This window comes from Neovison vison, chromosome 13, assembly GCF_020171115.1.
Source record: "Neovison vison isolate M4711 chromosome 13, ASM_NN_V1, whole genome shotgun sequence".
NCBI lineage: Eukaryota > Metazoa > Chordata > Mammalia > Carnivora > Mustelidae > Neogale > Neogale vison.
The window spans coordinates 5,679,172-5,705,581 of NC_058103.1; the positions used below are offsets into that span (position 1 = coordinate 5,679,172).

At 48.4% G+C, this 26,410-nt stretch overlaps 1 protein-coding gene across 4 annotated transcripts in view; it reads right to left on the reverse strand.

The window, feature by feature from the left end:
• The window catches only part of EML1 (EMAP like 1), a 176,689-nt gene that overhangs the window by 86,893 nt on the left and 63,386 nt on the right, over window positions 1-26,410 (reverse strand). Inside the window, exon 1 of one of the 4 annotated variants that reach the window (XM_044232167.1) lies at window positions 10,957-11,020. The exons of the other annotated variants lie outside the window; for them this stretch is intronic. The gene's annotated coding sequence lies outside the window, so the exon portion shown is untranslated. Of the gene's footprint in view, window positions 1-10,956; window positions 11,021-26,410 lie in introns of those variants that run through there. 4 annotated transcript variants of the gene reach the window in all.

A 26,410-nucleotide genomic window follows, 5' to 3' on the forward strand; every position in this document is an offset into this window, starting at 1 on the left:
AACAGACGGAAGGTTCCCGGGCCGCAGCGTGAGCTGTCCACAGTTCTTAACCTTCTTGCGTATGGAAAAGGCCAGTGTCGATCACATGACTTTACAAACTCAAGTTCAGCAGGCAAAAAACTGAAATGGGATAATGGAAAATGAAACCCAAAGCCTGGTCTAACCAACACAAACCACTTCCCGCCTCGGGACATCTCCCGGGATTCCCCAGCGCGCGACGGGGGAGCACCTCTCCATTCCACCAGAGCAAACCTTGTTCGATTGCGGATCCAGCATGAGGAACCCCTTAGCGAGTTCTGAATTTTAAAATAACGTTCGTTCCTGTAGCTCTAAATTCTACCCAGGCAGGTCATTAAAAGGGTATTAACAACAGAACGGCTTTATCTTCTTTTCCAAGTTTTCGCATTCCTGTCCAACATCGTTGCACTTTGTGGAGTTGGGGGGGGGCTGAAAAAGACCAGCTTCTTCACGTTTTCACCTCTTGGGTTTTTAAACTTATGTCTGAATTGGAACGAGCCGCTGGATCTTGGTGCCTGCTGACGTCCTCAGAAAGTCACCGGGGATCTGTTTACACAGGACAAGCAGAGAGTCCCTTTATCTCGGGATCAGGAAACCATCAGTGATCAGGCTGCAGAAACTGACAGAACGGGCAAGGGACAGATAAGATTTAACCTGCGGTAGAACCCAACCCACGGCGGGGTGAGGCCCCTGGCGAAGAGGTCTGAGCTGACCTACTGCTCTAGAGGACACCCTGTATCCTCGGCCAGCGGCAGACCCCCTCGGGGCCACGGATCCCAGCCTCGGGTCGGCGTTCTGTCCGGGTCCAAACCTCGGGGAGGCTGACACTCAGTGAATCCTGCTCTGGACTGCCTGGGCTCCAGGACCCGAGCAAGAGCACTGCTTTGGAGCTCGAATTGGGCAGGGTTCAGTGTCACTCACTAGCTGTGCAGTCTTGGCAAAGGACTTGGCCGCTCCAGCAGTAAAGCCACCTGTCTTTGGAAGTTCTTGTGACGATAAATGTGGGCTTATACCAACATCTAACATGATGGTGGCAAACAGATGCTCAACATGATGGCAGAATCACTACCATTCATCGTGGCTAGCGCCCCTGTTCATAACAGCAAATGGGAACACTGACCTTCAGGGAGGTCAGCACTGACAACGGCTACTGGGCAATTTTTGCACCTCGGGCCAACTGAGGAAATACGACATTGACCTAAAGTAAGGCAGGGTCCCAGACAAGCCCTCCTGTGACAGCCCGCCGTGAGCGGCCAGGGATGGACTGAGCACTACCTCCACAGTCCCATCTCTGACGTGATTCTCATGAGAACCTCACCTTACGCCCGCTTCTGCGTTTCAAGAGGGGACACGGGTCCAGGTAGGTCCTATGTCACCCCTGACTCCAGTGGCAGGGAGGGGATCCTGGGGCTCTGCCCTTGCCCTAGATCTTCATGTAGCCAGCTCTGGATGTGACTTTTAGGGTTAATTACTGCTTGACAGTAAAAAGTAGCACAAAAAGATCCAGTAACTTGTCTTTTATAATTCTATTGAAAAGGCAAGGGAAGTGCACTTTGTCACCTGTTCATAGGATTCTCTCATTACGTAGAGAGAAACAGGCTCTTGACTCTGTAATGTTGGTGTCCGAGTAATGTTCCTGGAGGTCAAAGGGGGACTATTAATTTTAAAAGGGTAACTTAGAATCTGTCCCCTTTATCTTGAGATGTTCTCTCTTTTCTTTAATTCATTTTTTAAATCTTTTTTTTTTTTTTTAAGATTTTATTTACTTGGGCGCAGGGGAAGACCACGAGCAGGGGGAGAGGCAGAGGGAGAAGCACACTGCCTGACGAGCAGAGAGCCCGGCACGGGGCTCGATCCCAGGACCCTGAGATCATGACCTGAGCCGAAGGCAGATGCTTCACTGACTGAGCCACCCAGGCGCCCCTCTTTTCTTTATTTAAAACTATAAGGAGAGCCCCCAAACCCCACCATCTGCCCTTCCTCCCCGACCCGCTACTGTCAGACGCTCTACCTCAGACGCGTTCTCTCTTGTCCATACGACACCCCCCAACTCAGGTGTCAGCCCCGTCCCACAGATGAGGTTGGAGAAGTCAGGTTTCTCATCCATCTCTTTTAAATCTTATAAAGATGGAAAGCGGCGCCCAAGTCTAGCTGGAGAGCGCCTCCTCTTCACCCCACACGCGTTGCCCATCTAAGTGACAAGCATTAATTCCAGGAGGACTTGTATGATACTAAGTAAAATACACATAGAATTTTTGTTTTGTTTTACCTCTCTTGAACTATTAGTCAAATGCTATTTAGAGAAATATCTCGTTACCAGGTTTTAGCATTTTAGGCCATATAAGCACTAAGGAGTAGCAGTTTCTCACTCACTGATTTGCCGGCCGACATCTGTAAAAGCTCCGTGTCGTGTGAGCTCCACGGTCACACTCTGAGTCATTCCCGAGCATCCACTCGCAAAAGCAACGTGGATATGGTCAGTAAAGGAGCCACGTGCCCTCCTTCTCCCGCGCCGTCATTTCCAGGCGTGCATTCCAGCTGTGCTGTCGGATGTGCAGCCCTGCCCACCCCTCCTGGCCGAAGGGCGCCAGCCTTCTCTCTGCTCTCGGACTCCCGGTTCTCCTGTGATCGCCTCGGTCTGTCAGATGCTCTGAGTCTTGCTCAGCTCTGGGCTGGACCTGCTACCTACGCTTTGACTCCGAAATTCACCGCTCGCTAGAAAATGACAAGACCTGACCCTCTCTGTCAATGACCGTGTCTCAATGGGTACTCACGCCAACATCCGTAGCCTTGACCGGGAAGAATTCTACAGCAGTCCTTGACTGTGCAAAACTGTGGCCCCTGCCTATCGAAATCTGGAGAGCAATGGCATAAAATAAAGGTCTTTGAGGAGTGTTAGGCTGTGAAAAAAGGGTGTTGGAGACCAGAAGAATACACCTAAGACTGAAGACCCTGAGAGGCACCATGGGACGGGGTTGGAATTTCAGTGACACGGAGCTTAAAGACTTTCCATCCCATTTGGTATGTGCCCCCGAGCATCCTTCTGGGCCAGACCCAGGCAGCGAACACCGTGACCTTCCCACCTGTCGCCCACTCAGTCCAGCAGAGGAGACGGGCCCACAAATAACCATCACAGAACTACGGGAACACAGACGAGAGGGCAATTACACAGCCCTCCTCCGCCCCCACCCCACCCTGCCCCAGGCCCGTTCCAGACTTGGCCAGGGGCCCAGCTGGAGCCGTCCTGTGAGGACCAGACATGTTTGCATCAACATGCAGGTGAAGGGGGGAGGTAGGACTTCAGGGGAGCTGCCGGGCTTCAACCGTGAATAACGAATGAAGCAAACAGAGTGAGTGAGAACAATCACAGGAAGAAGAGCCTCGGAATTCTCTAGCTGAGCATTTAGAAAATGGGTTAATTACTTATCTTTTTTTGTTGTTGTTGTTAATTACTTATCTTGAGGGAGACTCTAATTTCATTTTTCCTAGCCAGAGTTATCAAGCCAGCAGAGACTTTTTCTGTGAAGCCCTGAGACTCCTTGAAATGTCTGAAAGGATTAACATGATTAACACTACACACACACACACACACACACACACACACACCCCTGCAGGAGCCCCCTCCACACACAGGCACATACACACACGTGCTCCCAACACACACGCACACTTATAAGCATGGAGTGCGTGCACACACACACTCATGCACACACCCCTACCTTTCCAAGTAATTTTGTTTCTTGTTTCTGCTAGAAACGAAAAGACTTAGAACTTTAAGGTTGTTAATTCTTTTTTTTTTCACTTTGCACTTAAAAAAATTTTTTTTAGTATTTTTTATTTGTTTATTTTGAGAGAGAGAGAGACAGAGTGAGAGAGAGCATGAGAGAGAAGGTCAGAGGGAGAAGCAGACTCCCCATGGAGCTGGGAGCCAGATGTGGGACTCGATCCCAGGGCTCTGGGACCATGACCTAAGCCGAAGACAGTTGCCTAACCAACTGAGCCACCCAGGCGCCCATTCACTTTCCACTTTTAAAGCAAACGACATCCTGCGGTTGAGCTGAAAAGAAACCCCCAAGAAGACATGAAGATATGATGTTTCAAAAATTGGCCTTCACTCCGAAGTCCAGCAGTGTGAGGAACATGGAGGTCAGGAGGGCGTAGCCGGTCCCTGGGCCGTAAATCACACAGGATTGCCAATCCCAACCTCAAAAGGAAGGATTAAAAATATGGAGGTGGGGAACGGGAGAGCGGACAAAATCATGAGCATAGCATAGACCTTGAAAGAGATCTAAAACTGCCATCTCAATTTTATTTTAGAAGGAGACTGTCCCAATATTCACCTGTCACATTTGTGCACTTCTAGATAGCTACCATGTGGTCAGGTCCTAAACGGACTTAACAAAAAAGTATCTAAAAAGGTCAATTCAATAAATTTTTATTTGATATGATGGTTTTAAACCATTTCAGCAAAAAGAATAAAAATAAAAATAATAAAATAAAATAAAAATAAAATAAAAGCTAATCTTATCTTCTTATTTTCTTTAATTTCCATTAGTATAACGTGTTCCAATGTAAAGTACTTTATGGTTCCATTCTCCCTAACACCAGTCGTCTTCTAGACGGGACTGTTTCCATTTGTTGCACACAACAGTCCCCTGCATGGGAGTTTGTCCTTCAGTTGTTGGGATGAAAGCCAGAAAAGCAAAGTTTAAATGGTTGAAAATCCATGAATAGGGCAAAAGCCATGTGATTGGTTCTCCAAGATAAAACCTCCTAAAACACACAAGGTAGCAATCTGTCTTCAAGATAATTCAGTAGGTGGGTTTGGCTCAGGAAAGACATTAAAACTGAAAATGCCTAGGTTCTCACTGAATCTAGGTCTTCTCTTTCAGGTTCCTATCAAAAAAAATAGGGGTCACAACATTCTGAGGTCAGAATCCAAAGGACATCTGAGTCCTATCCACTACCACATTCTTTTGCTGTCTTCCATATATAAAATGCTTTCTCTGCCCTTTTATTGATATTATGTACCTACTTTTTACTCAAGTGCCATCAACTTCTGCATCCACTGTGTGTGTCATTCTACCTACAACGGCTAAAAGGAACCAACAAAATATATTACACAAGGCCTTTGAAGACATTCGTGGCATCAGACCACGAGGGACAGTGGTCGCTCAGAAATGCTCAGCAAATAAGGGGACTCTACAATTGCCCTGCATAGAGCCCAGGGGTTCCTGAAGTGAGCCAGACCCTGTAACTGTCCCACAGGTAGCCTGGAGTTTCCCAGAAGTGATGCAGGGAAACGGAGGTGAAGCCTGAAGGTCTCCTTAAGTTGGGGAGATAGAGCTGGAAGCCCAGAAAAGTCCAGGAGTCCACAGGGCAGAACATTAGACGAGAGAGCCACAAGGAGAGAACATTTGGGACATCTCAGAGAACACCCCTGAGTCTTCTGCCAGGTATGGATCTGCACTTATGTGTGAGGAAAGAAGATGGGCCACAAACCACCCAGAAAGAGTAGAAAGAACAGCTACCAGAGCCTACACAGGGCTGGGAACAGTTCCTGTCATCAGCAGCTACGGTGGAAAACCATACACTCCACAGGGCATTGGGTGGAGAACCGGGAGGATTTGGCCCGAGACTAACTGCTTGTCCCCACCCCGCCCACCCAGAACAAGGCTTGAGGGCAAGACTCAAAAGGATCAAACTATTTCCAAATAACAACCACATCCCAGAACGAAGCTTAGAAGTATGTATAGGAAGATAAAAATACCTAGCTCCCCACCAGGTAAAATTCATAATGCCTGGTATCCAAGGAAAAATGATGACCAGGAATTCTAAGAAGCAGGAAAACATGACCCATAATAAGGGAAAGAATCAGCCAAGCAAACTAACCCAGAAATGACAGCAGTGATAGAATTAGACAAAGAAAATTATACAATTATTATAACCGTATTATATCTATGAGAGCCAGAGGAAAGACTAACTGTTAGATAGAGGCATGGAAGATATATATATATATATATATATACATACACATACACATACACATACACACACACAGACACACACAGACACACACACACACACATTTTTTTTTTAGTTAACTTTTTATGGTTAAACTTCTAGGAATACCTTGGTGACTCAGTTGAGCATCTGGCTCAACTTCAGAAGACTGAAAATAGCCATCACAATACTGAAGAAAGGCAACAATGTTAGAGAACAGATACCCCCCCGACTTTATGACTTATTAAAAGCTACAGTAATCAAAACATCATATTATGGTGAAGGAACAGACATACAGTCTAGGGCGCCTGGGTAGCGCAGTGGGTTAAGTGGCAGACTCCTGGTTTCATTCAGCTCTGGTGGTGATCTCAGGGTCATGAGATCGAGCCCTGTGTTGGGCTCTACGCTCAGGGCAGAGTCTGCTCAGATTCTTTCTCCTTCTCCTTCTGCCCCTCCCGCTCGTGCTCTCTCTTTCCCTCTCTCTAAAATAAATAAGTGAATAAGTCTTTAAAAGAAAAGGAAAGGAGGAGGCGAAGGAAAATGACCTCAGCTACTGAAGAAACCCCAAGGAAGCGGAAGAAAGGAAGTGATATGCTTCAGAGCAGAAATCAATGAGCTAGGACAAAAAACAATGGGGAAAAATCAATAAAACCAAGAGCTCGTTCTTGGAGACAATAAATAAAATTGACAGAACTGAATCCAAATTACTCAGGATAAAAAGAGACAGGGCACAGAATATTAGAATCCGGAATAAGAGGTAACATCATTACAGATCTATAGATATTAAAAGGACAAGAAGGGTATAATAAGAACAACTTTATACCAATACATTCAACTTCAATAAAATGGAAGTTCTTTGAAAGATAGAACTACCAAAGCTAACAGATAATCTAAATAGCTTTATTAAAGGAACTGAATTTATAGTTAACTTTTCCACAAAGAAAACCCTATACCCAGATAACTTCACCAGTGGATTCTACCAAACATTTCAGGCAGAAATAATACCAACTTTATACAAAATCCTGCAGACTGCTGAAGAGAGAGACTGTTTCTTGATTAATCTCCATGCCAGCATGACCCGAACGTCAAAATCAGATCTATTACCAGGAAGTGTGGGTTTGCGGGTGGGGCAACTGCATCTCTGATGTTCTGCTGCGGGAATCCAAAATGGTGCCACCACTTTGGAAAGTGCTTAAACCCACACCCACTGTTTGGGCCAACCATTCCGCTCCTTGGTGTGTACCCAAGAGAAATGAAAGCACTCAAACACGGTGTTTGTCCACTCAAACACTTGGACACAAAAGTTCAGAGCAGCTTGGTCTGTAATAGACAAAAACTGGAAACAGCCCAAATGTCCATCACCCAATGAATGTAACAAGTGTCTGCAGAATGGATCCACTACTTAGGAATAAAAACATTTTACTGATAGAAGCGACAGCGTGATGAGTCTCAGAATAATTACACTAAGTGAGAGAAGCCAGAAAATAGAGTAGGTGCTGAATGAATTTGTCTATACAAAATGACACAAGATGCAAACTAAGCTATAAGGACAGGAGGTCAGTGGTTGGAAGGTGCGGGGAGACATGGAGGAGGATGAGGGGCACAAAACACTTCAAGGGGTTAAAATCTTTAAAAAAAAAAAACCAACTTCAAGGGATCATGACGTGCACTCTCTTTATTGCGGTTTATGGTTTTACAGATACATGCATAAGTCAAAATTCACCAAATTGTCCACTTACATATGTTCATATGACTGCACATCAACGATACTTCCATAAAGTTTCTTTTTTAAGGGGAGGTAAGCAGCAAAACAAACAAACAACCCCTTCCCAGTCTTTAAGTAAAAAAAAAAGAAGAGAAAAAATTAAATATATTTTAATGAATCTAGAAAACCTACTCATGTGTTACAAGATATCAAAATCTTCATGAAATGATGCAGGATGCAAAAAGAGAAAGAAAAAAGAAAGAAAGAAAGAAAGAGGAAAAATATTCAGTTTGAACAAAGAAAGGAAAAAAGATAAATTGGACTGTTTCTGGACCTAAAGGTTATAGCAGATTTTTTTATTTTTTAAAAAAGGAGAAGATTTCTAATCAGCCAGGAATTACATATTCTAGGAGTCATAGTGCAACTGTATTTCTCCCACCTCCCACCCACCCCAATTCTACTTTCTTAGACTAGCTTTCAAAATCCCACTGGGGATTCCTCATTCCGAATTCCACAGCTGCTGACAGTCCCATGGGAGCAGTGCCTCAGGGCGAGGATGCAGGATGTGTTCTGCCGCACCCACCCTTGGGCGCTGCTGTGCCCATCACCACCAGTTCCCCCTCCATGGAGGGGGGTACTGACCTCGAGCACCCTACTAAACCATGGAGCTGAGTATTCAGATCTAGCCAAGAAGACATCTGGCTCTCTACATTCAAAACCCTGCTTCCAACCCCAATCAAATGCACTGGGAAATACAGCTCAGAGTACATTTCCATAATGTTATCACTTTGCAGAGTGTTTCTGAGTAACAGGAATTGACCATCGAATTCTCCAATTTCTTAAATGCATGTGAAAAGGATACCTGTGCATTTGAGCTGTAGCATTTTCCAAAGTGAAGCTTTGCAGTTTGATTCTTTACTTGAGATCCATTTAAAATTCAATCTGAAACATGAATACTAGAAAAAAGTACAAGAAAGTCAAGAGACTGGGAGTATGGAGGAACAGGAGACGATTAAAATAACCTTGTCAATCTAGACCCTCAGAGAATAAGCTTCCTAGAAAGTCAAGTATTAGGAGGGATACACATTTTCTAGGAGCACACTTTTTTAAAGTTATGATCATTTTGTTCAATAACCAAAAGAGGCCACCCAACAAAAAAATGGGCAAGGGACTTGAATAGATGTTTTTTCCAAGAAGATGCACAAATGGCCAATGGGCACATGAAAAGATATTTAACATTATTTTGGTCATTAGAAAACTGTACAGCAAAACCACAATGAGACACCCCTGCGCCCCGTGCTAGGATGGCGAGAAGCAACAAAACTGAAAGTAACAAGGCCTGGCAAGGAAGTGGAGAGATCGAGTGTCACCTGCCCCTGGGGAGAACAGGGTGGCAGTTCCTGCAGGAATTAAACACAGACTCACCATTTCACTCCTGGGCTGTACACCTAAGAACTAGAAACAGGGACTTGAGTTGATATTTGCACACTCGCATCCAGGCCAGTGTTATTCACAATAGCCTAAAGACTGAAACACCCCAGTGTCCACTCGCTGATGAAGGGATAAAGAAGATACAGTGTAACCATAAAATGGATAGTATTTAGCAATGAAAAGAAATGAAGTTCGAACACCTGCTACAACGTGGAAGGAACTTGAAAATATGACGCCAAAGTGAAACAAGCCAATCATGAAAAGACAAATAGAGCATGATCCCAGTTATATGAAATATCTAGCCTGGGCAAACTCATAAAGGCAGACAGCCAGGGGCTGGTGGGGGATACAGCGAAAGAAAGGGGCTATTGCTTCGTGGGGACTGAGTTTCTGTCCGGGATTATGAAAAAATGCTGGAAATGGACGGCGGTGATGGCTGCACAAGTTTGTGAAAGTGAGTCACGTCGTCAGGTTTGTACACTTTAATATGGTTAAAGTAGCCAATTTTGTTACATATATTTATCACATTAAAAAGGTACCGCAATCTTTCCTCAACCATTTTGAATGACTGGCTTCCAAGGAAATGATACACACAGTTCACCCCTGAACAACACGGGGTTAGGGATGCTGACCCCACCCCCACCAGAGTCCCAAATCCACATAGAACTCGACTCCCCAACAACCCAGCTACGATTACCTGCTGCTGACGGGAAGCCTCATGGAGAACAAACAGTCTAGTAACGCACATGCTCTATGTTGTATGTACCGTGCGCTGTATTCTTACAATAAAGCGAGCTAGAGAAAAGTAAATGCTATTAGGAAAACATAAGGAAGAGAAAATACAGTGACAGCACTCACGGTGTGTGTCGACAAAACCCGCCACACAGGTGGACCCGTGCCGTTTAGCCCCGCGCTGTGCTGCTCAGGGTAACGTATGCTCGTGCATCCCCGCCCCCGTGCCAGAAGCAGTGCTGGGTCGGGGAGAGGCGAAGTGCAAATCCTCGTGGGCACAAGTGACGATGCCAAGAAAAGTGTGAGGGCGAGAGTACAAGCCGATGTTCCCAAGAGGCACGGATGGGGCTCTAAGGGGAGCTCGGTGCATCTAGAAGGCTTCCTGGTGCTGAAGTCAGTGGTGGCTGAGTTTTCAAGGACCAAAAGGAGTTTGCCAAATAGAAAAAAGAAGGCATCCCAACAGGTGCCTGGTTCAAAATAGCAGCTGACAAGCCTGCACCCCTATTTTTTGAATTACAAAAATGGAACAAATTGGGGGGGGGGGCGGGCGGGAAATGAGCTCATGATGACCAGGGCCATAAGGAGAAAGAAGTGTGACTATCAGCCATCGAGGAAATGAGCCCAGAAATCAAGAACCAGCCTGCAAGCACAGGTTCAACTTCCAGTTCCTGCCTTCCTCTCTCCGGGCGAGGGCCCTGCAGAGGGTCCAGACCCTGGGTGCAGGCTTTCTGCTAGGATAGTTGCAGTACTCCTGCCGACACGGTCCAGCAGCCCTACAAGGGTGGGATCGGTTTCTTGGGGCTGCCATAGCGAGGACCCACAGCCGGGGGTCTTCAACAATAGAAACGTATTTTCCCAGTGTTCTGGAGGCTGGAAGCCTCACGTCGAGGTGCTGGCAGGGCTGGTTTCTCCTGGCAAGCAGACACCACCTCGTCCCCGTGTCCTCACAGGGTCTTCTCTGTACCCATCTGCGCTCCAATCTCCCCTCTTACAGGATGCCAGTCATATAGATCAGGGCCCATCCTAGGGACCTCCCCGAACCTCCACAACCTCTTTAGAGACCTTACCTCCAACAACAGTCGCCTTCCGAGGTGCTGGGCGGTTAGGACCTCAACGTCCAAGGATATTTACGCACGACTAGTCCCCACCAGGTCGGGCTGCTCTGCCCAGGGATTTAGAGCCTGCTAGGGGCTCTCCTGGCAGCAGGATGAAAACCACGTTCTGCACTGCCCTCCTGATTTTACCCCCAATAGTGTACGATGCCCTGCTCCAAGTGAATGAAAGACTCATGACATCGTATCTGGAACCACCTCGAAGAGGCCTCTGCAGTACTCTGCACCACAGTCACACGCACGCCTTCTGTTCCTGACTCACTTTCCTTCTTTGGCCTCAGTGTGCATGCACGCTGGCTTTTTTCCCCTCCAAAATGCCATCACATTTGTAGCGCTCACAGAATCCTCAAATAGTCTAAACAGCATTTTCATTTTTTTCCCCCTAAGATGTTTTTCAAGGAGCAGGACAACGTGACCCTGGGACACCAGCACTGGGCTCTGTGGTGCTGGTCTTGCTCCAGCCTGTGAACGAGGGCCCGTGTCCGGGGCACCAGCATTCTCACAGCCCGGTGGGAACCCAGGGAGGTGGTGACGCGCTGCTTATGTAAAGGTGCTCGGGGCAACTGGATTCGGGGGAGGGAGGGGTCACGGCGGACCCCAGCCCTGACTGCTTGCTGCTCCGCGCACCCCCACCACTTGCCTGCACCCTAGCCCTGCTCAAAATCAACAGAGGCGAGCACCCTCGACATGCAGCAGACAGTCAGCCCTCGCAAGAACACAGGCTTGGGGAGGCAGACGCGATGGCCAGTTACTATTTAACTGTGCCAAGGGCTTCCAGCAGCTGGAGGCACGGATCTCCGCTTGCTCACCGCGAAGCTGAGCGGCCAGAGAGTCGGGGCCCCTATGAAAAGAGATGCGTCGGGTCTAGGAGACTTCACTCCCCGTGCTCTCTCCAAACATATCCCACCTGACCGTTCCCATCACTGTCTACAGGGCAGAATTCTGGAACCCGTAAGTGGAAATCCATGGTGCCCTTTACATGGCAAGGGGCTGGCTAGAGCTAGTGATGAATGTGGTGAACTTGGAAGTGCTGAGCCCTGCTCCAGGTGCAAAGGGTAACAGCTCCCGTCCTTCCGGAGCTCGGAGCTAACAAGGAAAACCACAGGAAACCGTCAGTCCACGGGCTACAGGGAGTGATGGGACAGAGGTGGCCATAAGGTCCCAGGGGAACTGGGAGGATCAGAGAGGTGGTGCAAAGGGCAGACACTGAAGACAGGTGCTCAGCTCTGCCATGTTCTAGCTAGGAGATACTGGCATCGGCTTGATCTCTCTGAGCCTGGGTCTTCTGATTGTAAAGTGTTACATATATTAAAAGCGCTCTCTAAGTGTTACATAGAAGAGTGAAGATAAGAAACAATGCCTAGTAAAGTCCTCCTCCTAACAAATCACAACTCTTCTTGTTTTAGCCTGGGGCAATCAGGGAGAGCTTCCTGGAGGAAATGGTGCTGAATGCTAGTGATCCACAGTGACAACCAGACTGCCTAATCCAAATTATTTCTGTCACTAGTTCACCTTCTTTAGAGTACTTACTACTCTAGGAAATTCCCTTGCTCATTGATTTGCTTCCTTGCTTGTGGTCCCTCCCCTGCCCCCCTATTAGGCCATAAGGACCTTTTTGTTGTTGTTCCCTTCACTGCTGTTTCTCTAGAGCCTAGACGTGGGCTTGGCCCGCTGGAGGCACTCAGTAAATACGAGCTGGAGGAAACAGCAGACTGTCCTCGGGTGCTGTTCTCGCCCGCAGTCTTTCCGCACACGCGGTTGCACCTGCTTGTACGGGGGGCAAGGCCCCATGATAGGTACTATGTGATCACTCGATCCAATTTTGTAGACGACAGAAATTCAGGCTGAGACCCACGGTCTCCTCCAGGCCTTGTGATTCCAAGACCTGTGACTCTGCCACACTGTACCCACCAGGAAGGGGCCTGGCTCTGGTGAGGCCAGGAGAAGATCGACCCCCCGGCAGCCAACGAGGCCCACAAACGTGGCAGATGCTGCAGGGAGCCGGGAGCCGGGAGCCAGCCCAGGCGTGGGAGAAGAAGGTATCCTACTAGCAGCACGGTCCCCAGAGCGGCAATTTTATAAAAAGAAATGGAGTCAGTATAAAGACGCGAGCTACGCATCCAAAGGCCGCCTCCCCCACCGTCCTCTGGAACTGACAGGCATGGCGGATGGTGAATCTCAAGCTGGAAAGGCAGGGGGGCCTTGGTCTTCTTCCCGGAGGAGGTGGCTTCTGGAGGCCCAGCACTTAGGCAGGCGGGAGCCCAGCCTGTCAAGGCTTTGACGCTCCGGTGCGAATCCAGAAGACACAGATGGACTGGACCGGTGACAACCAGCATGTCTGGTGGGGCAAACTGGGCCAAAAAGAGGAAGTGCTAAAATATGAGGAGGCTGGAGGGAGGTGTCAGCAGGCTGAAACGGGGACCAAGCGAAGGAAATCAGAAACACAGCCGAACGCAGGGGGGCACGGTGGGCTAGCAAGTCCCTCCAACAGAGCTTCCTCTCCTGCTACCCTGTGCAGGTAAGTTCAAGTCCAATGTCTCCCATGGGGGACCCGCATCAACACAAAAGGAAAACCAATGATGTTTCAAAGCAGGACAGACAAAGGGGACAGGTCCTGGAAGTCCCCGTGCAAGAGGTGTCATACAGCGGAGGGTACAGAAGGAGAACTGATGTGGACGGATGAAGGAAGGAATCAGAGCCAGAAGCAGGGAAGGGGTGGGGAGGGCAGATCTCCTCCCCCCGCCACACCCCTGGCAGGAGCACAAGGACTCACTCAACTACCATCCAAATGACGCGTGTGAAAGTACTTCGAAAATGTCACGGTGCCCTCTGTATGTAAGCGGTTATTACTGCTGGCATTATTCAAACAACTGAATGTTGTTACATGGGCTGCCGGGTCCCCCCTTACACACGCACACACACGCACGCACACACACGCATGCATATTCTCTTAGCATTTCTCCTGCTTTCTAATTTCTCCTGCATATTCTCAGCATTCTCCTGCATTTGGTACTCAAAAATACCATTAACGACAGTGCCATGGTCTAAAAAAAGTGAAATTTTTTTTGGAAAAAGAACCCTAGAATGAGAAGTACGTCGAACTGCACTGAAGAGACACACTGTCTGCTCCCCGGTCAGATGCCAGAGCTCCTATTTGCGATCATCTGCAACCCCCTCACAGGCTGCAAAATGCCTTTGTTCAGAAAAGAGCAACCCAATCTCTCATTTCTGCACACCAGGCTGTCTGTCTGCTCACATCACTCAGGGCTCCACGGTGATGTGCCATCACTCGAGGCCGCCGCTTCATCTGCCCTCCTCACAGGGAGTGAATACTGCGGCTATCTGACCGCAGATATGCTTCCTGCTCATGATCTGTGGTTAGCCACGAAGTACATTATGGAATCCACATAGGAGCAAATAGAAATGTAATTGTCGGTCCTTATCTAAGTGATCTTTAGATCTGCTCCAATTCCATTTCATCATTTGTTGTCACATGGGGGAGAATATCTCGAGCTGGAAGAAAGTGTCCCCTCTCTCCTGGTGCAGAAGACAGCAGGTGTGACAAAGAGAAAGAGCCCTTGAAAGGCCCAGGCTTGAGGCATGTTACCCCAAAGAGACCATTGAACCCTAGACTCAATGCCCTCGTCTGTATCATAGGGATAGTGACCCTATCTCACGAGGTCACCATGTTGAGACACTCACATTTAAAGAGCTTCATATAAAAGCAGGACAGATTTAGAGGTCCGTGCCAGAATGTGTCCAGCAGTAGTAAAGCCGTTAGCACCCAGCCTCGGCCTCCGCCTGCCAACAATTTCGGGGGATGGTACTTTCCTAAAGCAGGTGATTCCATGGTGAGGAAGTGCGCTGGCTTTGTCAAAATCACAGCCAAACCCTGCTCCGGGCTCTGTGTGTCTCTTCCCAGCACGGCCACCTCCTTTCATGCTGCCCCCATCGCCTTGTCAGCACTGTGCTTTGGGTCCCTCTCCGGCAACGGCCGCGACACGGCCACTCAACACAGCTGTTACCCAGAGCTGGACCCACGCAAACCACATCTTCGATTCTGAGTCGACCTGCGGATCCTCGTCTGATGTCCCTGTGCGAGTGGTATGGAGGAGCGAGTGTGCTCCTAGGAAGTGCATGAGGTTCGTGGGGAAGGGGTGACTGTCCCTTTGATCGGATGCTCTCCCGGTCTGTCTGGGTATGTGTAGGACTGGTTTGCCAAGAAGTCATTGCAAACCAAAGAGTAAAACCCTGATGCAGAAAGAAAGTCTGGAAAGGTGCTCCTCTTTATCCCCGAGAACCCTGTCCCTGCAAGCTGTCCCTACCTGTCAGCTGCGCACTGACAGTTGCCAGGAAGAACCAAGCTGCACAGAAGTTTCCTTCTAAAGGTATTTTCACCTGCAGCGTGGTGAGTGACTGGCTTTCCACGACGTGTCAGCATCGATCACAGCAAGAGTAACACCCTACAGTCCATTTTCAGTCAACACAAAACCAAGAATGATTTATCAGTAAAATAAAATACTATGTTAACCCTCCTCTGCCTTCAAAAAACACGGTGTATAGGCAGAGCTAAAAAGCTTTAAATGAAAATATATTTCAAGATAAATGAATGTGCGCACCCCCCTCCCAGGTGGTTGCTGAAACCCTCGCTGCCCAGTTCTCTGGGCAGATGACAGTGACTCCTATGGCAGGTTCTTCCGGCACAAGTCCCCCAGATGCTGAATTACAGGGGAAACAGCTCTCGTAGACAGCCCGATTGTTAGTGAATTGTCTGTGTGCCGCAAGTTTGGAATTAGGAGATTCTTTTGATCATTTTTAAAAAATACATTTATTTTAGAGAGAGAGTGTGAGTGGGGGGAGGGACAGAGGGAAAGAGAGAGAAGCAGACGCCCCGCCGAGCATGGAGTCCTGCCTTGGGGATTGAACCCATGACCCTGGCATCAGGGCTCTCAGATCACCACCCAAGCCAAGACCAAGAGTTGGCTGCCCAACCTACTGAGCCACCAAGGGACCCCCTTTGACCTTTAATCCTTCTTGATTTTAGAAGTATGGAATCACATTAGAAAAACATTTTTAAACATAAGGAGAGGGGTGCCTGGTTGGCTCAGTGGGTTAAAGCCTCTGTCTTCAGTTCAGGTCATGATCTCACGGTCCTGGGATCGAGCCCCACATCAGGCTTTCTGCTCAGCGGGGAGCCTGCTTCCCTTCCTCTCTTCTGCCTGCCTCTCTACCTACTCTCTGTCAAATAAACAAATAAAATCTTTAAAAAAAAAAAAAAAAGTAAGGAGAAATGCAAAACAGGACACAGGGCTGGCTGCCTGGTGCCCAGCCATCATTCAGGGTGGGCGGGGGCATCACCGGGGATGCCGAGCAGGGAGAGGCTGAGCTGCCCCATTCCAAACTCCCCCTTCTCCCCATCCGTGTCTGCTTCACCTACTGCCGTGGCTGGAAACCTCTAGAAAATGCTCCTGACACGACAGCTCTGAGATGAGCATGTGTCCCTCTGCCCCGCCCCGCGAGGCCACAGCCGCGGGAAAGACGACACTTCCAACATTACTATTCCGTCTCTGGCCACTGGACAGAATGAAAAATCCTAATTTCTAAAACATCATGAGTATAAAGAAAGAAGGGTAAAATGCCTGAGAACTATGAAACCATAGATGGGGAAAAGAGCCACCCTATTCGCAAAAGCAAAATAGCTGGGCTGGGGGAGTAGGGTAGACTGCAGACTGCAACGGGCATTTGTAATCCCGCTGCCCAGACCTGAAGTCTGGGTTTAGCTGAGAGACAGAAATATGCGCGATGCGGCCGTGCTGCTCGTGAGGGGTCCCGCTCAGAACGTTACACTTAGAAGCCCGGTCAGATCAGAACGCAGCGTTTCGTGGAAGACCGGCTGCTCCTTCACCTTTTCTCCACCCTCTCCTAGAGATGCCAGCACCAGGAAGACCCAGGTCTTGGGTTTCCTTCCCCCCAACCTGCTGACCCGTCCTGACTCCTGGCTGCACCAGAGCCTTTCTCCTCCTGGGTGGTCTCGTCAGCTCCTGGGGCTTCAGCCTTGACCACCGTTCTCTACGGATGGCTCCGCAGTTGAAGTCTCTGTGGCCCAGACTGTCCCCATCTCCAGACCTGACCCCATCAGCCCACTGGCATCCTCACCTGCAGACACAGACACACACGTAAGTATATATATGTGTGTGTGTGTGTGTGTGTGTGTGTGTGTGTGTGTGTGTGCGCACGCGGAGATGAATGTAATCCATGAAGTTAAAGTTGCTGTTTTGGCTGTCAGCACCTTCCCGTGCTCCCTCACCCCTGAACGCACTGCTGACAGCCCGTCATTAATCTACAGTCCCGGCCTGTCCTTAACTGTTTCTATATTTCCTCCCTCAAGGTCAAATCAATCATCAAATCCTGCCCACTCGAAATTTTTCAATACTGAGACTATGAGATAGCTGTCCGATTGTCAGTGGACCCCATCTCTGTTAGCCCCACTTGCTGGGTCCTGGGGTTTGCTCTCTGGGCTCCTGGGGGCACCGCAATGGTCACCTACCAACAGTCTTACCAGCCTTCTTCCCTCCCATTCTGCTCCATCGGAGTGATCTGACCACCTCACAGCGCCGCCCAAATCCTAGCAGTCTCCCTGTCTTTGGGAGGAAATACTTAGCACTTGGGGTCCAGCTTCTGCATGCACGGTTGCCGCCCACACCCCCACCAGCTCCGGGGCTCCAAGTTCTCCAAGGACTTCAGGCTCTCTCTCTCCTGCTTCCAAGCCTCTTCCCAATCCACTTGATCTTCATGGAACCCCTTCCCCGGTTCTTCACTTGGCTTCCTTCTACTCTCCGAAGCTCAGCAGATCTTTGCTATCTCCTCCAAGAAACATTCATCACCACCACTAGATCCGTGAGCTGCGTTGGGTGATTCTGACCATCATCACCTCACGGACTTGTCCCATTCTCCATCAGACTGTGAGCTTGAAAACAGGGACTGTGATGTTCCTCACTGGTACCTCCAGCCCCTAGGGGGTCACCTGGCACAAAGCCAGCCCTCGGTAGAGATGCCGCATGAAGGTGCTCCCAGTAGGGGCGGCAGTGGTTCTAACAGGAAGGTCCAAGCCCCTGAGAGCCCAGGAGGCCCCTTTAGGAGGTCATGAGGTCAAAACTATTTTCATCATAATACCAAGACTTTATCTCCTTTGCCGCTGTGTGGACGTGTGCAGAAGCAGCGGGTAAAACCGCGGGCATCTTGGCCCGGTCGAGGCGGTGCCACCAGGTCACTGGGCTCTTTGCTGTCACTGACAGTAAAAATGCCAAGTGCACGCAGGGATATCTTTGCTGAAGCTCAAACAATAGTGATTTTAATAGAACTCACCCCATTAAGAACATGTCTCTAATAATCTGAGCAACAAACGGCAAGTACATAGAAAGCACTTCTGCTGCGATGACCAAAGTCCACTGGTTGTGGACTCTGTGCTCTGTGCAACTGCGCTGGACCTTTCCCCAGGAACCAGCATCTCCACCGGCAGGAAAGGCTGAGAGACACACGGTGGCTATTTGGACGTGAGGGCTTGTAGTCATTTTCTCAAGCACGAGTGGAGTGAACTTGATCTTTCAGGAACGACAATTGACAGTATTTGTTGCCAATGATAAAAAACTGAGCTTTCGAGAAAAAGACAGAACTTTGGGAAACTTGTACCCACGTCCGTGAGCTTGATAGCTTCCCAATACTTAGTCTTTTCTGACAGTATCGGTGGTGACATTGAGCCCTGAGATCTTGTTGGTATCATGTAATGAACCGTGTCAACCCTTGGGTGAGCCCCACCATCCAGGGCATCAGTGGTTTTCAAGCGACCAAAACCACACAGAGGTCCAGGGGCCATTCAGATGCCAGATGGACCAGAAGGTGTGACCTCTGACCCCCAGTGTCAACCCAAAGGACCAGGGGAAAGACAGGCACACACATCTCCATGACAATGGGCTCTCTTCTCTCCTTCGGAACTGGCTTGCCGCCCTCACGGTGGGAAATGTGCTCTGTACTTGCGGCTGACAATATGCCATTTCAATGAAGGCTTTCCTCATGTCAAACAAGATCTAGAACTTTCAAACCTGGACCAAACTGAGAGGGGATACGGAGAAAGCCTGGAGCAGGAAGCCCAGGAACTGGGTCCCAGCTGTCACCAGGGACACCAGGTGAGCTGAGCAGAGCATCCTGCCCTAGGGACCCCATGTCTGCGTCTGCAGCTTGGAGTCCCCGCTGCCTGAGCGCAGTGCCCTGTGGGCATCCAGTAAAACACAGGGAAAGTACCTCCTGTCGGACCTCTGACTACAGGGTCCCCAGGCCACACTGTACGTCTCCCCAACAGCATTTGGTATCAGTAATAACCCTCTGAAAGGCGGGGGTGTAAAGAAGATCAATGGGACAAACACACTATTAGGAAAGAAAGGGGGAGGGGTGCCTGGGTGGCTCAGTGGGTCAAACCTCTGCCTTAGGTTATGGTCTCAGGGTCCTGGGATCGAGGCTCTCTGCTCAGCGGGGAGCCTGCTTCTCCCTCTCTCTCAGTCTGCCTCTGCCTACTTGTGATCTCTGTCTCCACCAAATAAATTAAAATCTTAAAAAAGAAAGAAAGAAAGAAACGGGGAAAGGCCAGAAAAAGGGAAAAGTAAAACAGCGTGTAAACCTTCACACTCTGAAGTATCAGCAGACACCCCCTGAGAAAGCACTCGCTACACAGGAATCCCCACATTCTCCCTCCTTGAGATCTCTATCTTGTAGGAGCCACCTTTTACCTCCGAGCAAATACAGAAAGAACTCAGTGAAGTCCCACAGTATGAAATTAACATACGGAGATCTCTTGCATTCCTATACATGTAACAGAGGAGCGGAGAGAGAAATTAAGAAAACAACACCATTTACAATGGCACCCAAAAGAATAAAATACCTGGGAATAAATTTACCCAGTGACAAAAGGCCTGTACTCTGAAAACTGTAGAACACGGATGGAAGAAATTGAAGACGACACAAACAAATGGAAAGATATTCCATGCTCTTGGATCGGGAAAACCAATATTGTTAAAATGTCCATACCATCCAAAACATTTTACAGATTTAATGTAATCCCTACCAAAATACCAGCAGCCATCTTTCACAAAACTAGAACAAATAACCCCAAAATTTGTGTGGGACCCCCGAAGATCACAAGTAGCCAAAGCAATCTTGAAAAAGAAGCAAAGCTAAAGGCATCACAAGTCCAGATTTCAAGATAAACTACAAAGTTGTGGTCATCAAGACAGTATGGTACTGGTACAAAAACAGACACACAGAGACCAGAACAGAGAGCCCAGAAATAAACCCGTGTTTATATGGTCAATTAATCCACAACAAAGGAGGCAAGAATATACAATGGTGAAAAGATAGTCTCTTTAACAAATGGTGTTGGGAAAACTGGACAGCCACATGCAGAAGAATGCAGCGGGAACACTTTCTTACACCACACAGAAAAAATAAACTCAAATTGGATTAAAGACCTAAGTATGAGACCCGAAACCATAAAATTAATAGAAAACCTAGGCACTAATTTCTCAGACATGGGCCATGGCAACTTCTTTCTAGATATATCTACTCTGGCAAGAAAACCAAAAGCAAAACTGAACTACTGGATGACATGAAAATAAAAAGCATTCACACAGCTAAAGAAACAGTCAACAAAACAGAAAGGCAACCTGCGGAATGGGAGAATTTGCAACTGACATCTGATAAGGGGTTAATGTCTGAGATATATAAAGAATGCATACAACTCACCTCCCCCCCACCAAAAATGCAACTAAAAGATGGGCAGAGGACACGAACAGTTTTCCAAAGAAGACATACAGACGGCCAACAGACACATGAAGGACGCTCAGCATCACTCACCACCAGGGAAATGCAAATGAAAACCACAATGAAAAAAGATGTGTGAGATACCCCCACACATCTGCCAGAAAAGCTAAAATCAAAACCATAAGAAACAACAAGTGGGGCGCCTGGGTGGCTCAGTGGGTTAAGCCGCTGCCTTTGGCTCAGGTCATGATCTCAGGGTCCTGGGATCGAGTCCCGCATCGGGCTCCCTGCGGAGCAGAGAGCCTGCTTCCTCCTCTCTCTCTCTGTGCCTGCTTGTGATCTCTCTCTGTCAAATAAATAAAATAAAATCTTTAAAAAAAAAAAAAAGTTTAAAAAGAAACAACAAGTGTTGGTGAGGATGTGGGGAAAAACCCAGTAGACTGTTGGTGGAAATGCAAACTGGTACAATCACCGTGAGAAACGGTACGGACTTTTCTCCAAAAGTTAAAAATCGGGCTACGGTATCATCTAGTAATTCTGCTGCTGGGTATTTACCCGAAGAAAACAAAACCACTAATTCAAAAAGATGCACACAGTCTAATGTGTATAGCAGCCTTATTTATATTTACAATGGCCAAATCATGCAAGCAGCCCAAGTGTCCATTGATAGAGGAATGGATAAAGAAGATGTGGCATGTATATTATACACAAAATACAGACTCTTGACTGCGGAGAACAAACTGAAGGTTGCCAGCAGGAGGCGGGTGGGGGATGGGGGAAATAGGTTAAGAGGGTTAAGAGTAAACTTTCCACTAGGAACTCTGAGTCACCGATGGAATTGGTGAATCACTATATTGTATATCTGAAACTAATTAACACTGTATGTTAATTACACTTGAACGAGGAAAAAACACACCAAATGTTTGTCTTAGAAGCTTCTCCACGAGACAAGCAATGCTAAGTGTCACCAACATGATTTATCTTTCAAACCATAAAGAAGAAACAGAAGAAAAACCACCAACACCCTAAAAATTCCCTTAGTGTACGGTAACCCACCAATAAGCAACTTGGAAATGTTCCTCCATAATCACTTAGGAGTTAAACTGCAAATCTCTAGTTCTGCCATCCAACCAGAAATGTTGTCCCAGACCGCAGAAAGTATGACAAAGACCTGCTGAAATCTGGCTATTGAACATAAATATCTATTCATTCCCATTTAACAAAGGCAAACAAAAAGAAACCATTGTTTATAGACAAAAGAGAGATCATTACAATTTTCTCTGAAATACATCAGTGCTAACCACCACACAACAAGGGATATGTCGTCACCACCACCGTATTAGAAGATGAACCGTTTGTTTCTAAAAACAAAGCCTCGTGGATCTGTTTAGGGGAACATTCAAGCTCACAGTTTTCAAAACGACAAGGCAATGCCCCAAACCCTGAGCTGTGGGTTGTATAGGAAAGTTCTGGAACCAAAGCAAGACAGTGTGAACACTGGTTCTGCCACTCCCTTAGCTGTGTGACCCTGGGCAAACTACTAGGCCTCCTTGGGCCTCGGGTGTCCCACCCACAAACGTGCACTAACTCAGCCTGCCCAGCCATGGGACTGCCGGAGAGCAGAGAGTGCGCTGACCGGGCACAGTACCTGGTACCAACTCGCTCGGATAGGACCACTGAGACCTGCCTGCTTGAGGGACACCCTGCAGAGGGACAGATGTGGCCGAGGAATGGGGGAAGAGTCATCTTCATGGATGGGAGGTGACCGTCCATACCGTCCATATCGGGAGAAGAGGAGAAGGAAGGGGAGAAGGAGGGAGGAGTGCGGGGGGAGGGAGGAAGAGGGGAGGGGAGCTGGACCAGCTTCAACAGACTCCATGGGTCGAGAATGCAAGCCTCCGTGTTCTATAAAGCAGCCTTAACTTGTATTTTAACAAACTCCACTCTTTGCCTTATGACCTATTAATTTAAAAATTGCTTTATAATAAACTTGGTTCCTTTGACTTTCTTTTTGGGTTCTTATTTTAAGGTAAATTTCTGCCCTGAGTCCTGGCAGGTCCCCACCATCTCTAGGCTTACAGAAAAATGACAACGGCTTTGCATTCTTTACTGTTGGAGCGGGGAGAACAGTGCGGTCTCTGAGTTAGGAATTACAAGAACACAAAACACTGCAGAAGTCCGTAGGGGTGTCAGATACAGGACCGTGGCCCCCGTGAGTCCCCCTGGATCCCGGCCTCAAACCCCATCAGCACCTCCATGCCCTGTGCGAAACGGAGTCTGGGTCAGAAATCCCAGCGCATAAACCTGAGGATCCACGTCGTCCAAGGTTTATTACCTCCAGTTGATAACTTACTACTGACCGGGATTAGTACAATCATATGCAAAGTTTACTGTCTCTTTACATCTCTACATTTTATTAACAGGTAGTTAACTTCTGTCAGTCTGATAATCTACCAGATTGTCCTTTCTGCAACCAAAACCCATATAAATGTACATGTTACAACGTCTGAATTTTTGCTTTGAAGATCTTTTTTTTTTTTTTGAAAGCTAAGCAACTGTTGTATTTTTTCCCTTAAATCAAAGCCAGTATTTCTCTTGCACGAGTTTGTCACTTGTTCCCTCACCAAGAAACATGAAAGTGACAGGGTTGCTATTTCAGAGAACACAAAACGGGTTCGGCCATTCACGTGACCCTTTTTGCTGGGCATAATAAGATTAATCATCTTTCCTCAAGAAAGGTAGCTAGCGAAGATTCCTGGGCCAAAGAGGGCCCTTCGTTTCCAAGGGCGGCACCTAATTTATTCAGCCTCGAGGAGAAAGACATGGGGCTGACAGTGTGGAACGGATTTTTTGGCAGAGTGAATTAGAGATCCTTTGGCTGAAGGGCCCTCTGCCCGCGCCCCCTTGCTAGCAATGGATCCCGGGAGAGAATCATTACACTTAAAAAAGCTTCATCCCTTCACTTGCTTTTAAAACCATGTGAGAATGTTTAGCTAAAGAAAAGCAAATTGTGACAAAGCAGTCGTAACTGAGATGCTAGCGGCTGGGAACTCCAAACTATTTGGAGCCTCCATTCAAAGGGTTATATTATTTCCTTGACCCCTGAAACTTTCAGCAACCCTGCCGAGAAGCCTGTGCTCCCCCCTCCCACCCACCTACTTCAAAAGGGCCCTAAATCTTAACACTCTGAGTCTTGTTGGTATGGAGGAAACCTCCGAGGCAGACAAATTGGTAGAACCATTGTCTGGGGAGGGAAGAGAGCCAGGCACCCTGGGAGTGCACAATCAACCAGAAAGGGTCACCGAGAGGCTCCTGGCGGGGGACAGGCTCCCAGGAACACCTGAGGGTGCAGATGCCAATTCCCCAGCCTCCCAGTTACCATTTCTAGCTACAGTAGGTCAAAAAAGGAAACATGTGAATGTTGCCTAAGATCTACATTTTTGGAGTTAGTTAAACAATGTGCATTTGACTGACCTGCCTCAGTCTATCCCCAGACGATCTGAGGACACAGCCCAGTAAGTGCCCGCAGGCACAGGTGACTAAGACACACCTGCCTGCGGGGGTGGAAAAGCGCCCCCCGCCCCGTGTGGGCAGGGCGAGTGCGGTTGTGCCTAAGGCACGACCATGCAGACTAACTCACGGGCAGGGAGCAGGGAGCCCACTTTGCAGCACAGAAAACCGAGGCACACCGAAGTTCGCGGCTTTGTCCCTGGAATCTGAAAAGAGCTCCCACTCCATTAGGATTGGGCTTTGAAAAGATGAATCTCAAAAGATAAAAATGGGTCCAAATCAACAAATCGTTAGGAGGGTCGCTGCGAGAGCCCCGGGGGTGGGGTCGCCGGCTGGACAGCACAAGCGTGCGGTCGGGGCTGGAGAGCTGGGTGTCCCCCAACCACGCAGCATGCCCCCCCCCGGCTCCTCTACTTCTGGAAGAGGCCAGCCCCAGTCCCACCGGGAACAGTGTGAGGAACCCCAAGGGCCTACCAGCTGGAGGCAGCAAGCAGATGCCACGCGTCACTGTTGCTTTTCGAGAGGCAAGCGCCGGGCCTTGTTAAGAGGAGACACAGAAATTCGTGGGGTCAGAAGCAAGACACCCTCCGGAAGACAGCACAGTCCGGGCACTCTCCCTGAGCTTTGCTTTCTTGGGACAAAATTCCCCACAAAATCAGGCACAGCTGGCCGCCTGGCTCTGTGGGCACCTGGCTGGCCCTGGGGCAGGTGGCTGCCCCATCTCAGCTTTGCAGTTCCCTCTGGGGACCCCCTGCACCTGTGAGCCAGGCTTTCTCCTGAATGTTGGCCAAGCATCAGGCCAGCGTGCAGAGTGTCACCAGGAAGCGCCCTGGCCACGGGGCCAGCTTGGCTGTCGGGTCCCAGGGGCGCACAACCCCTACCCCCTAAAGCCCCGGTGCCTGATATGCTTCTGAATTCAGATTCTGACCTCCGAACGGAAGCCCGGAACACACATCTATTACCCGATAGCCCCAGAAGCCCCTGGGATAGCGTCCATAACAACATATTCCCCAAAATACAGGAAAGCAGAACTCGTATCTAAGAAGAAAGAAATATAAACCATTAAAACCACATGCTTCAATTCAGATGAGCTGGGTTTTTTTTCCTCACCAAGTGATTTCAGAGCAGGCCAAGACTAACAAACGAGTTACTAAAAAACATTCGGTGCTCAGAGCCTTCTGGACTTTGAAATCACAGATCAGGGAGATGGGCTGACTTAGTAGCTCCTTCTTCCTTGGGGCTGCTGGAACTCGGGGCATCCGAGACCCAGCCTGTGCGAGGGGTGGGTCTAGCAAACAGGCAAAGCCCCAGCCTGGGCTCCAAGGCAGCAGTCCGAGCACTGGACACACTTCTGGCTACACGTCGGCCGGGATGAAAGACCACGCGCAGAAGGAGGTACTGCTGTGACTCCCACGGTTTCTCCAGCCTTTAAGAACCATTAGATGGTGATTTCAGAGAGAACAGGAGTTTAAAACACAAAACAAAACCAATCCAAGGCACTCTACCCAGAATGTGGTCCTGAAGTATAAGGTCCACGTTCAGTAAATATGGTATTTAAGAAGACAAGGAAATTCACACTTTCAAGAAAATGCTATGGAATCCTGTAACCTTATAACGACTTACGTGTTAGGCATCCAGGTTTCTAAATGTCAGCTTTTCCTAAAGCAGAGCGCATTAATAATTTTCAAGATCCAGCGAACAACAACAAAACTTGCAGACTAAGAGAGGCAATTATCCAGGCCTTATTTTCTTTCTAAACAGAGAGCTCTGCTAAAGGTACATTACCAGATGGAAGTAATTGCTCGGGCGAGGATGGGGTAGGGAAGGCACGGCTCCAAGGGCCTGGGATGGAGACCTGCCCGTGGGGCCTGTCCCTGCCCGAGCGGCTGTGGTGAGCAGGCAGCATCCGTCTGTCTCCCGGACCCTGTGTCAAATGCGTGTCATGCCAAGAACTTTACTCACCTCAGAGCCTGCTTGTGAGAATTAAGTGAGAAACAGATCTGAAGGAGCTTCTGGAACTCTAAAACACTAGAGGGGAGATTGTTTTCCATTGGGGTTGTATTTTCAGGTCAGTAAAGGGGATGAAAAT